At 37.7% G+C, this 10,069-nt stretch overlaps 1 long non-coding RNA gene across 1 annotated transcript; it reads right to left on the minus strand.

Annotated features, from left to right (window-relative positions):
• Window positions 1–3,827: 3,827 nt before the first annotated feature.
• Window positions 3,828–9,374, minus strand: LOC145305224 (uncharacterized). Its single transcript, XR_013874533.1, has 5 exons — window positions 9,168–9,374; window positions 7,078–7,215; window positions 5,742–6,537; window positions 4,769–4,860; window positions 3,828–3,983 (listed from the first exon to the last, which is right to left on the minus strand). It is a non-coding gene; the product is annotated as an uncharacterized LOC145305224 (long non-coding RNA).
• Window positions 9,375–10,069: the final 695 nt, after the last annotated feature.

Genomic DNA, 10,069 nt, shown 5'->3' on the forward strand with positions numbered 1-10,069 from the left:
ACGATTACAACGCTTACCTAAATAAACTTATTAACCTCGGACAAAGATACGTTAATTGGGATGGGTCTGGCCATATTAGCAAGGAAAACCTTTCGGCTTGCTATTCTCAAGCCATGGAAATGTTCCTACCTAAAAATTCTGCGGAAACGAAGAAACAACCCATAATCAGCATTATCGAAGATAATATCCCCACTAACACGGCAATGTATAAGGAAAACTTAACCGAAGAACCTGACGAGGTTCCCTCTTGGGTAGATCATGAGGATGATCCTATTGCTTGGGATCAAATCGAGGGCGTTATAGGAGCCTTTAATGGGAGGAGTAAAAATATTAAATGCTGGCATTGTAATATCCCTGGCCATGTAGTGCAGAATTGTAACAAAAAGAAAGCTGGGGAGCCCCCAAATCCTGAGTCCCATTTTGGTAAAACACGGAGTAAATTCACGCCTAGAAAAGCTCCAAGTAATAGTAATAAAATACCTGAGCAGTATGCGCGTAAAACTATCAACCAAATGGATCAGGAAGCCAGCGAGGAATCTGAAATAGATAAATATGTACAAGCGATTGTTAAAAATCACGTCCACTAGATGTAAAAGTGGATTTATGCGATATTAATTGTCCCTATCCCAGAAAATAAAAATTTGCTGAATGAATTTCATATTTTGATATGAAAGATAAACAAAATATCCCATGCCAAGCTAAGCTTGCAAATTCCTTAATATCAAATATCCCTTGCCAAGCAATGCTTTGGCGCGAAAAAATAAAACAAATTATTGTTATTAAGTCTAACTAAGCAACACAAAATAAACTCCCCCCCCTCCTTTCCCTACCCAAATGTAGCTGATACAGGAAATTGGGGGAAATAGGGAAGTAACCTGAGGAGCATTTCACATGCACTTAATATTTCCATTTTTTAAAATCTAATAGTCTTTATCAAGAAGCTAACAAGTGAATACCTATTTTCTATTTAGTAGTATTTATTTTTAATATCGCATGACCTATCTAAAATGTAAATATCGTATATTTTGAATGTATATATATTAGAATCTAAAACATTCTAGTTCAATTTTTAACCGCTAGGGGAACTTAAGCGAATTATCTGTATATAAACAATGATTCTTGAGTTGAACCCTCAGTATCAATTTTATCTGAGAGTTGCTCACTCTTAGCCTCTGATTTTTGTAGCTGAAATATCTCAGCAATTATGTATAATAACTTATCCATATGGATAAATATTATTGCATTTTGTACAGTGACAATAATAGAACTATATTTAATTTATTATGTATCCGAAAGATGTCGCCTAGAATGCTACCGCGGTCCGTATAAGTAAATGATAAGATTAAGAAGGGGGGGGGTCTACTGGAAAATCTGTATAAATACAAGCAAATTTCCAAATCTAATTCAGTTGTCCTTCAGTTCTTTGTTGTTATCATTTACTCATTTTTGAGCTGCAATCAAGCAGCATTTAAAAATTAAAATCTTTAATCACTTAAGATGTGATTAATAAAATCTTAAAACATTTTGATTAAATTATTTTCCGCTAGGATTACTAGCAGAATGAAATAAAGTTAGTTCTATTAGCTTCTGCTAGGATTACCAGTGGAATAAAAAGTCTATATAAAAGTGAATGCACATTATTAATCGAGGCCAGTTACTATCAAAGCAGTTACTACAAACCACATCCTATTTTTTTAAGCTGATTTCAGCATTAATTATACTCTGGTAAATATATAAGCTTGTTCTACCCCATAGGTGGAAAAATTAAGTATAAATACTAACAATATCAGAATAATAAACCAGTCATCATTGACCCTCTTTATTATATTAGCCATATCTAATAATTTTTGAGCTATAATTTAGCGCTAACCCTATATTATTTGTATCGTGAATCAGATACTAACTAATGACATTATATTTTGTATAAATACAGATATAAGTCAAAAAATAAGTCAGTCTGTTTTTAATGTCTTGTTAGTTGCAAGCTGAACACTTATTTTTAAGCTACTTTGTAGCCCTTCAATCTTTCGAAAACTTTTTAGTTCAGTTTTATTCCGATAGGTTTCTATCATATATCCAAGTATATAAATAAGGACCCGTATTAAAGTTAAGTAGTTTCTTTAGAACTATCAACATTCTCATGCTTATTGAGAAATTTCTGGAGCTGAAAAGCGCTTGATAAAAAACTTAATGAAACCCAGAAAGCTATATAAAATTATTTTAACAATTAACCATATTGTTAAAACATTTCATTATTTAAAAAATTTCGACAGACAACTATACCTGGAACACAGGAAGTCTCTGTGTGAGGATTACCATCGTCTAACCGCTGAGGTGGGGATCTTGGAAAATATGCATCTTAGGCTTCGACTAAAAATATAATTTATTTTATAATGCCTATCTGTGCAAAACTAAAAGTTCTCAATCCCGTGGGGGGGGAATTCCTGCAACACGCTTTAGTGGATACAGGAAACAACTTTAGGTCCCTTATTTCTAAAGAAATCTTAGATGATAACAAAATCACATTCACCCCCGCCAACCTTAGCGCTCTGTCTGTAGATTTAAAACCAGTAAATATCATAGGACACGTGAGTTTAAAATTCAGCTTTGATGGGTCAGATAAAATATTCGAAGAAACGTTTTACATCCCTGAAACGACGTCTAAAATTATAAATCTAGGATATGAATTTCTCAAAGTTAATCGAATTAATTTGTAACTAGATAAGTTCTCCTTTGAGCTCCCCACTGGCGAGCAAATCCCCATAGAAAATTCAACAATTAATATAGTTGAAGAAAGTAAAAACATACCCTTAATTCCCACAAATAATGTTCATACGGAACAAAACTCACTTATCCCGGGAATAAATTGGAGTAACCAGGGGGGGACTGGGACATTAAAACAAAATAAAACATGCGTAAAATTAGCAAAGAAAACAACATTCTTGCCGGGGGGGAATACAACGGTGATAACAATTCCTATTCATCAGAAAAATAGGAAGCTGTATATATCCCCAAATAATTCTAAAATGACAAGCCATAACGGCTTAATGCTTATGGAGGGTATTTATAATGTAAATGAGAAGGGAGAATGTTGGGTAAATTTTGTCAATTTAGCAGGAAAAAATATTACCTTATTGGATAACGTTAAAGTTGGATATTGCTTTGAATTCGAAACAGATTCCCCAAATTCCTGCAATAAAAGTATTAATCAAATAAATGAATTGTCAGGAACTACACTTCTTAAAAGAATTAAATTCATTAAAGAAAAATTAGACTTAGAAAATAGTGATCTTATCAAAAATAACCCAGGGATGAAGGAAAAGGTAGTAAAATTATGCCTTGATCATTTCGATATATTTTCGGTTGACGATGCCGATATCGGTAACTGCGATCTCTTACAGTATAAAATAGACTTGATCCCCGGGGCTAAACCTATTAAGGCTAGAAACATTCAGTTAAACCCATTATACGAAGCCAAATTAAAAGAACAAATTGAAAATTGGCTAAGGGGGGGCGTCATTGAGGAGGGCTACAGCGAGTGGTCCTCCCCAATCTTTGCGGTAAAGAAAAAACCAACGGCTGGGGGGGAAGGCAAGCTTAGGTTCGTTATCAATTTTTGTGCGCTTAATAGTGTAACACGAAAAATTAATTGGCCCCTTCCCCTGATTTCTAGTAATTTAGAAAAATTAGGCACTGGCAATGTATTTACCACCCTCGACTTGACTAGCGCATTCCATGCGCTAGCCATTTCGAAGGAAAGTAAACACTTGACAGCGTTCACAGCCCTTAACAGGCAGTATCTTTTCAAGAAACTGCCGTTCGGACTGTGTAACGCGCCAAGTGTTTTCTGCCATTTGATGGACAGAGTCCTAACCCTTATCCCTGGCTTATACGAATTTATAATTTCTTACCTTGATGATCTTATTATATTCTCAAAGAATGTTGAGGAACATCTGAAACATCTCAGAAAACTCTTCGGAGTCCTAAAAATAGCAAAACTTAAGTTAAATCTAGCCAAATGTAAATTCTTTACATCCGAATGTACATATTTAGGTCATATAGTCAGTTCCCAAGGACTTAAAATGAACCCCGAATATTTAGAACAAATTAAAAATTGGAGCAGGCCCAGGACAGGCAAGGAACTCCAGCGTTTCCTGGGCTTCTCCAATTATTATAGGGCCTATTTCCCATCCTATGCGAAAAATTCTTGTACCCTAGACGAACACAGAAACGATAAAGTTATCGAATGGACCAATTCCCTATCAAAAGATTGGGAAAATTTCATAAATATGTTCTCAAATTCTATAAGTAAAGGCTATCCCCAGTGGGATAATCCTAACCCCTTTATAGTAGACGTAGATTTTTCTACGAGTTATTTCGCTGGAATTCTCAGCCAAAACCAGGGGGGGGAAGAAAGAATTATTGGAATATGTTCCAAAAAATGTAACGGGGCAGAGAAAAATTATCCAAGTTATAAAGGCGAATTAGCATGTCTAGTATTTGTTCTTAAAACCTTTCTTCATTATTTAAGATTCAGAAACTTTATTGTGCGTACAGATTCGATTTCCTTAGTTCATTACAAAAAATGGCAAAAAGGAACCATAAATGGTGTAACTCTGAGATGGATTTTCTTCATCCAAAGTTTTGACTTTACAGTAATTCATCGAAAGGGTAGGGACCATTGCAATGCCGACAATCTATCTAGAGGGCAATTTTTATGCAAAGAACATAAGGAAACCGATTGTGAAAAATGTACTAGCTCATTTACCTTGGATCCTTATGAACAGGATTGCCCATACCAAGACCAGATTTTTGAGTTACATTCGGCTTCGGAAGTCGGTGTGAACAATGTTTGGCAATCTGAAACACAAAAAGATCAAGTATTAGCTGAAATTCGTAGGTGGATATTCGAAAAAAAGAAGTTGTCGAGTTTTGAAAAAGCTGAACTAACCGGCCGGAAAGAGGTCCTTTTTAAATTAATAGAACATTTATACGTTATGGAAGGACTTCTAATATCTAGACAACCTCTTAGCAATGGAACATTCATTGAAAGACCCGTCGTACCCATTGGATTATATAATAAAGTTTTTGAATTGGCACATAATAATAGTATAGGTCACAAGGGGGTTAACGAAACAACACGCAAGATAAATGAAAGATTCTTCCTTATAGGAATTAATAAGTTTGTCGAATCACGCATCAAAAATTGTATTACCTGCCTAAGAAAAATAGGGCAGGTACCTAAACACAAACAACCTATCACCCATTCAGCCATTAGTCACGAGATTTTTGGCCAGGTATCAGTAGACCTTATCGGTCCTTTAACCCCTAACTATTTTCAAGGACAACATGTCCGTTACATATTTATCCTAGTTGACCTATTCTCTAGGTACATTATCGCTCACCCCATCAAGGACGCCACCGTGGAAAGCACGGTGAAGGTCATCCTTGAACAGGTGGTACCCACCTACGGCTTATTTCGGTCATTGAGGAGTGACAGGGGAACAAATTTTACTGGGGAAGTTTTCAAAAAAGTTATGGAGGAACTAGGTATCGAAACTAAACTTATTCCCCCAAGAAACCCTAATAGTAACCCATGTGAAAGGCATAATCAAAGCATTTATGCAGGTCTAAGATCCGATGACCGATTCGAAAGTAAAGACTGGGCAAGAAAATTAGCTTTGACCACTTTTGTAATTAACTCTAGTACGTCTAGAAGAACGGGGTATACGCCATATTACCTTATGTTCGGCAGACAACCAACTCTCAATCTCGATTTCTTTTCTCCAATCTTGCAGAAAAGGCAGGACATTGACTGCAGGTCTTACTTAAACTACCTAAAAAATTTGGAAGAAATTATTGCACAGGTTTCCAAAAAATCTAAGATCTATTTAGAGTTTCAAAATAAATCTAGGAAGGCTTCATCTCCCCTTTTCGTTAACGACGTGGTCTTTGCATTTTTTAACCTCGTCAAGATAGGGGTCAGTAAAAAATTGCAATCTTTCTATGGGGGTCCTTTTATTGTAACAAAAAAATTCTCAGAGGCCCTTTTTGAACTCAGTCCCTTTGGATCAAATCCAATAAAAACTAACCAAGTTGTTAGTAGAGATAAAATACGGAAAATAGATTCTAAAATAGAATTATTGGGGGAAACACTTTCCTTTAACGTCTTTCCTATTGAGGAAATCGTCCCGTCTGAGGAAATAACCTTGACAATAGATAATACCGGGCAAACCGAAATAAACGATAATAAAGGTATGGAAAATGACGATTTTACCTACCTAGATAACGATGGTGACGATTTTATAGAAGGAAACCCTGAAACTAGTCAGGACTTACCCCAGGGGGAGGTGGATTGTGATGGGGGAGGGGATATAATGGAAAAAAACTCACCATTTGAGTCACAGCCCAAAGACCAAGAACCCCCTGGCGCAGATCGGTCATCCGGTCCTCACATCCACGTCGAAAATAGTTTCTTGGAAGAAACCGTCCCGTCCGAGGCTTCTTTCTTCGCACAAAGACCCAAACAATCCAGCCCTGAAAAGGTTATTAATGTTAACAAACAAAGCATAGTACCCAAGTATATATTAGAAGAAGAAAGAAAAACTAGGTCACAAGGGGGGGATAACCGCATACATGTCCAAATCGGACTGCATAACCCAATTAAAAGGAAGAAATAAAATGTATATAAAATGTATAATTATATAAAACCAAGGTGGCAAATGTATATAGCTTAATCTACGTATGTATAATAACGAAAATAAACAAAAAAAATATATATGTTAAAACTAACTAATTAACATATTTCAGAGAAAAACGAGAAGCATAAAAATAAAATGCAGCATCATTTGGCAAAGGCACCAGGAGCTCGAGGTAAATTTATTTTGGGATGCTTGGGGCTTTTTATTATTTTGGCAAAATCAAATGCGTCCGAAATAATACAAATAGATGCAACTCAATGTGTAGCAAACGAAAATCCGCGTTTGAAAATCTCTGAATGCGCTGCGTTTCTTAATATTACCAATATTGAACAAAAACAATTTCACCTGCTGCAAAAGGTTGAAAGAAAAATTATACCTGGAATTCGTTGCCACCTCCGAACCAGTACTCATTACTGGTATTGTGGCAGATATAGCCACATACACCTCGCTGCTCCAGCACTCGTGGAGATACCGAACCTCGTAACTTATGAAGACTGTTACACCATGTCCAAAACTAAAATATTTAACTTTGAAGGGAAATCAGTCTCAGTGTATGAACACCAGATGTCATACACGCGTTTCCTGGTAAACGGGACACTTACTTACCCCAACGACCTCCTTAACGGCATCGACCCCGCCTGCGAGGGAAACGGCGTAAACATTAACGGCATTTTTATCCCTGGGACATTTGAGGAAAAACAAATAGGGGTCCAGGCTGAAACCTGTTGAATTATTACAAACAAAAGCGGGCTGTTACCTGGGCAGTCACTGGGTGGGAAACAATTGTTTAGATCACAATCTGAGAATAGGCTACGATAGAATTATCTCAGATGATAAAACTGATAGCGCACAAAAATTCACTTCTCCTTGGCGAACGGTAGACATCTTTAATATTTCATTGTTTACATTTGAAGGAGAACAGGGTGCCCAAAAATATCTAGTGATCGATCCCCAAATTACTCTAGCGCTAGAACTTAAAGATAAAAAACATTTTGAAAGTCTAATTCCCGAATTATTTTATTACAAAACTAATATTGATAACTTAATGGTATGGTTCACAAATTCTATAAAACCATATTTCCCACTCTTAAACGCTAAAGAAAAAGATGACATGTTACCACTAGAGATTTTCTATTCCTACCAACAATATAATAAATTAATTGTCCCCGAAACCCGCTGTTTACAGAACCATTTTCTGTCTAAAAGCAGTATTCAGACTCATCGTAAAAAACTAGTTAGGGCGCTCGGTGAGCTGGATTTAGTAATACAGTGCGATAGTCTTAAAATCAATGTTTCTTTGGGAGAAAATTTACCCTGTTTTGTGGATCATTTCTCGGTTTCAATCAATAATAAGACTATGGGAATATCACCATTTTCACGCAGATTGGTTAACACCACCCATTTAACCCCGAATAAATGTTCCGAAAATCCAATTTTCTTACATTTGTACCAAGGAAAATTCCTTGGTAATCAAGGGCAGGGTATGCAAATACTAAATGTAAACCAATATCTTATGGATAAACCGATTAGCCTATTTCTATATCATTCTTGGCAAAGCCTAGAAAAAACTAATTTCTCAGAAAGTGCCGAGGAATTATACCTCAGCCAACTTGCCGCAGACTCCAATAATTTTGAAGTAAAAATAACTGACTCCTGGTTTATTCAAACGTATCATAAGGTGGTTGATTTTCTATCCAGTACTTGGTATCATATAGTGCTTGTAGTAGCAGCCATCCTTACAGGAATAGGGTCGTTATTATGCGTCGCTTTTATCATTTACATATTAGCCTGCACCAAAATTCACGCGTACAAAGAAGGAGGTACGAGTGAAACACACGAATTGCGGGATTTTACAAATAATGGGGAAAACTAATCCCCAAAAACGGACGACCTGTATCAAACATATATACCTATAAGATTGTCGTCCCTAAAGGTCGTCTTTGTAAAAATATTTCCTTATTCGGTATAAGGAATTAATGACCCTTAATTTTAAGTTTATTATTTTTGTTTTAGGATATCCCAGGCGGAATTTTTCAAGGGGTTTTCACCACTCCCATGGGGCCGGTCACTCTTCATACCGTCGAGAATATGAAGAGGCACCCTTTTACAATGAAGAGGACTATTATTATGACAGCAACCATGGCTATCCCCAGGGCGGCCCTGAGGAAGCCTACTATGAACCTGATGAAAACAGGTATCAGCCGCGTGTAAAACCGCCGCGCAACCCTGAAAACCTCAGTGAACTTCAATGTGTCTCAAGATCGATCCACGTTTACCGCACCGCGAGAAAAGACGTTCCAAAGGAACTCCTTGACTTGCAAGAAAAATTGCGGCAGGCTAAAAACTTAGAGGCCAACGAATATTCCGATAAAGCCAGGCCTAGGGCCAGGCCTCTAATGGAACAAAATAGGGGAGGGGAACCGCAAAAAAATCGGGTGGAATCGCCACCAAAACGTAGTGCCTCACCTGAATTGGAGGTAGTCGCCGTAAAATCTGCCCCAAAAGCGGTAGAAAAACGTCCGCCAACACCAACAGGCAGCGGCGGCCCAGTAGCCAAAAAGGCTAAGGTGGAAATTCAACCGCCTCCATTACCCCCTAAAAAGAAAGAGACATTAGCAGAAAGCAAAAGTGAGCCTAAGGCTTTTTGGGTGACTGCTGAGGAATGGAAAAAAGTCCTATCCTCCACTGTTAAAGAAGCAATGGAGGAAGCTCTTCTCCCCTTCCAGAGAAGTCTGGAATCTAAAATTGCTAGCAACGCTTCATTTGTTGAGAAAGCATATATACAACATGGCAAGCGCCTTATTGAAATTTCCGCAGAATTACTGCGGAACCGCAAAACTTTGCGCGAAAAAATTCGCACTGTCTCTGAGGACTCGACCGTTGAGTTAAAATCACGAATGACCACGGTTATTGAGGCCACTAGTCGACTGTTGGACCAAAACTCTGACAGGGTAATTAAATATATTAATACTCGTTGTAATGTAATGAATGTACCTGGGCAGAATGTGGCGACCATAGAGGCATCTCTTCCCGCTGGGGACGTACCCCGGCCAGATGATGATGGAGTTGAGCTGATCTCTCATTATGGCGGTTCTGAGTGCTCTGATGAGTACAGGCCCACCGATAGAGAAGGCAATCCAGAGGTCCTGGATCCTGCAGAGGAAAACAGTGACACAGAGCTCGATGCTCAAATCAGTGAGCTCTTTCCATCTGGAATTGATCTACCTGTTAATCCGCAGGCTGGCGCTGCCTCTGAAGATCCAGTAGCCACAGCTCCCTGTGAGGGCATGTTGGCCCTCCAGAATGCTGTTGCTCCAGAGCCTCCAGCAGCTCCAGAAAATCCTACTTCCTCAGAACCCAATCCTGTT

Source organism: Acartia tonsa, chromosome 14 (assembly GCF_053477335.1).
Source record: "Acartia tonsa isolate MP-2025a chromosome 14, ASM5347733v1, whole genome shotgun sequence".
In the NCBI taxonomy this organism is placed as follows: Eukaryota; Metazoa; Arthropoda; class Copepoda; order Calanoida; family Acartiidae; genus Acartia; species Acartia tonsa.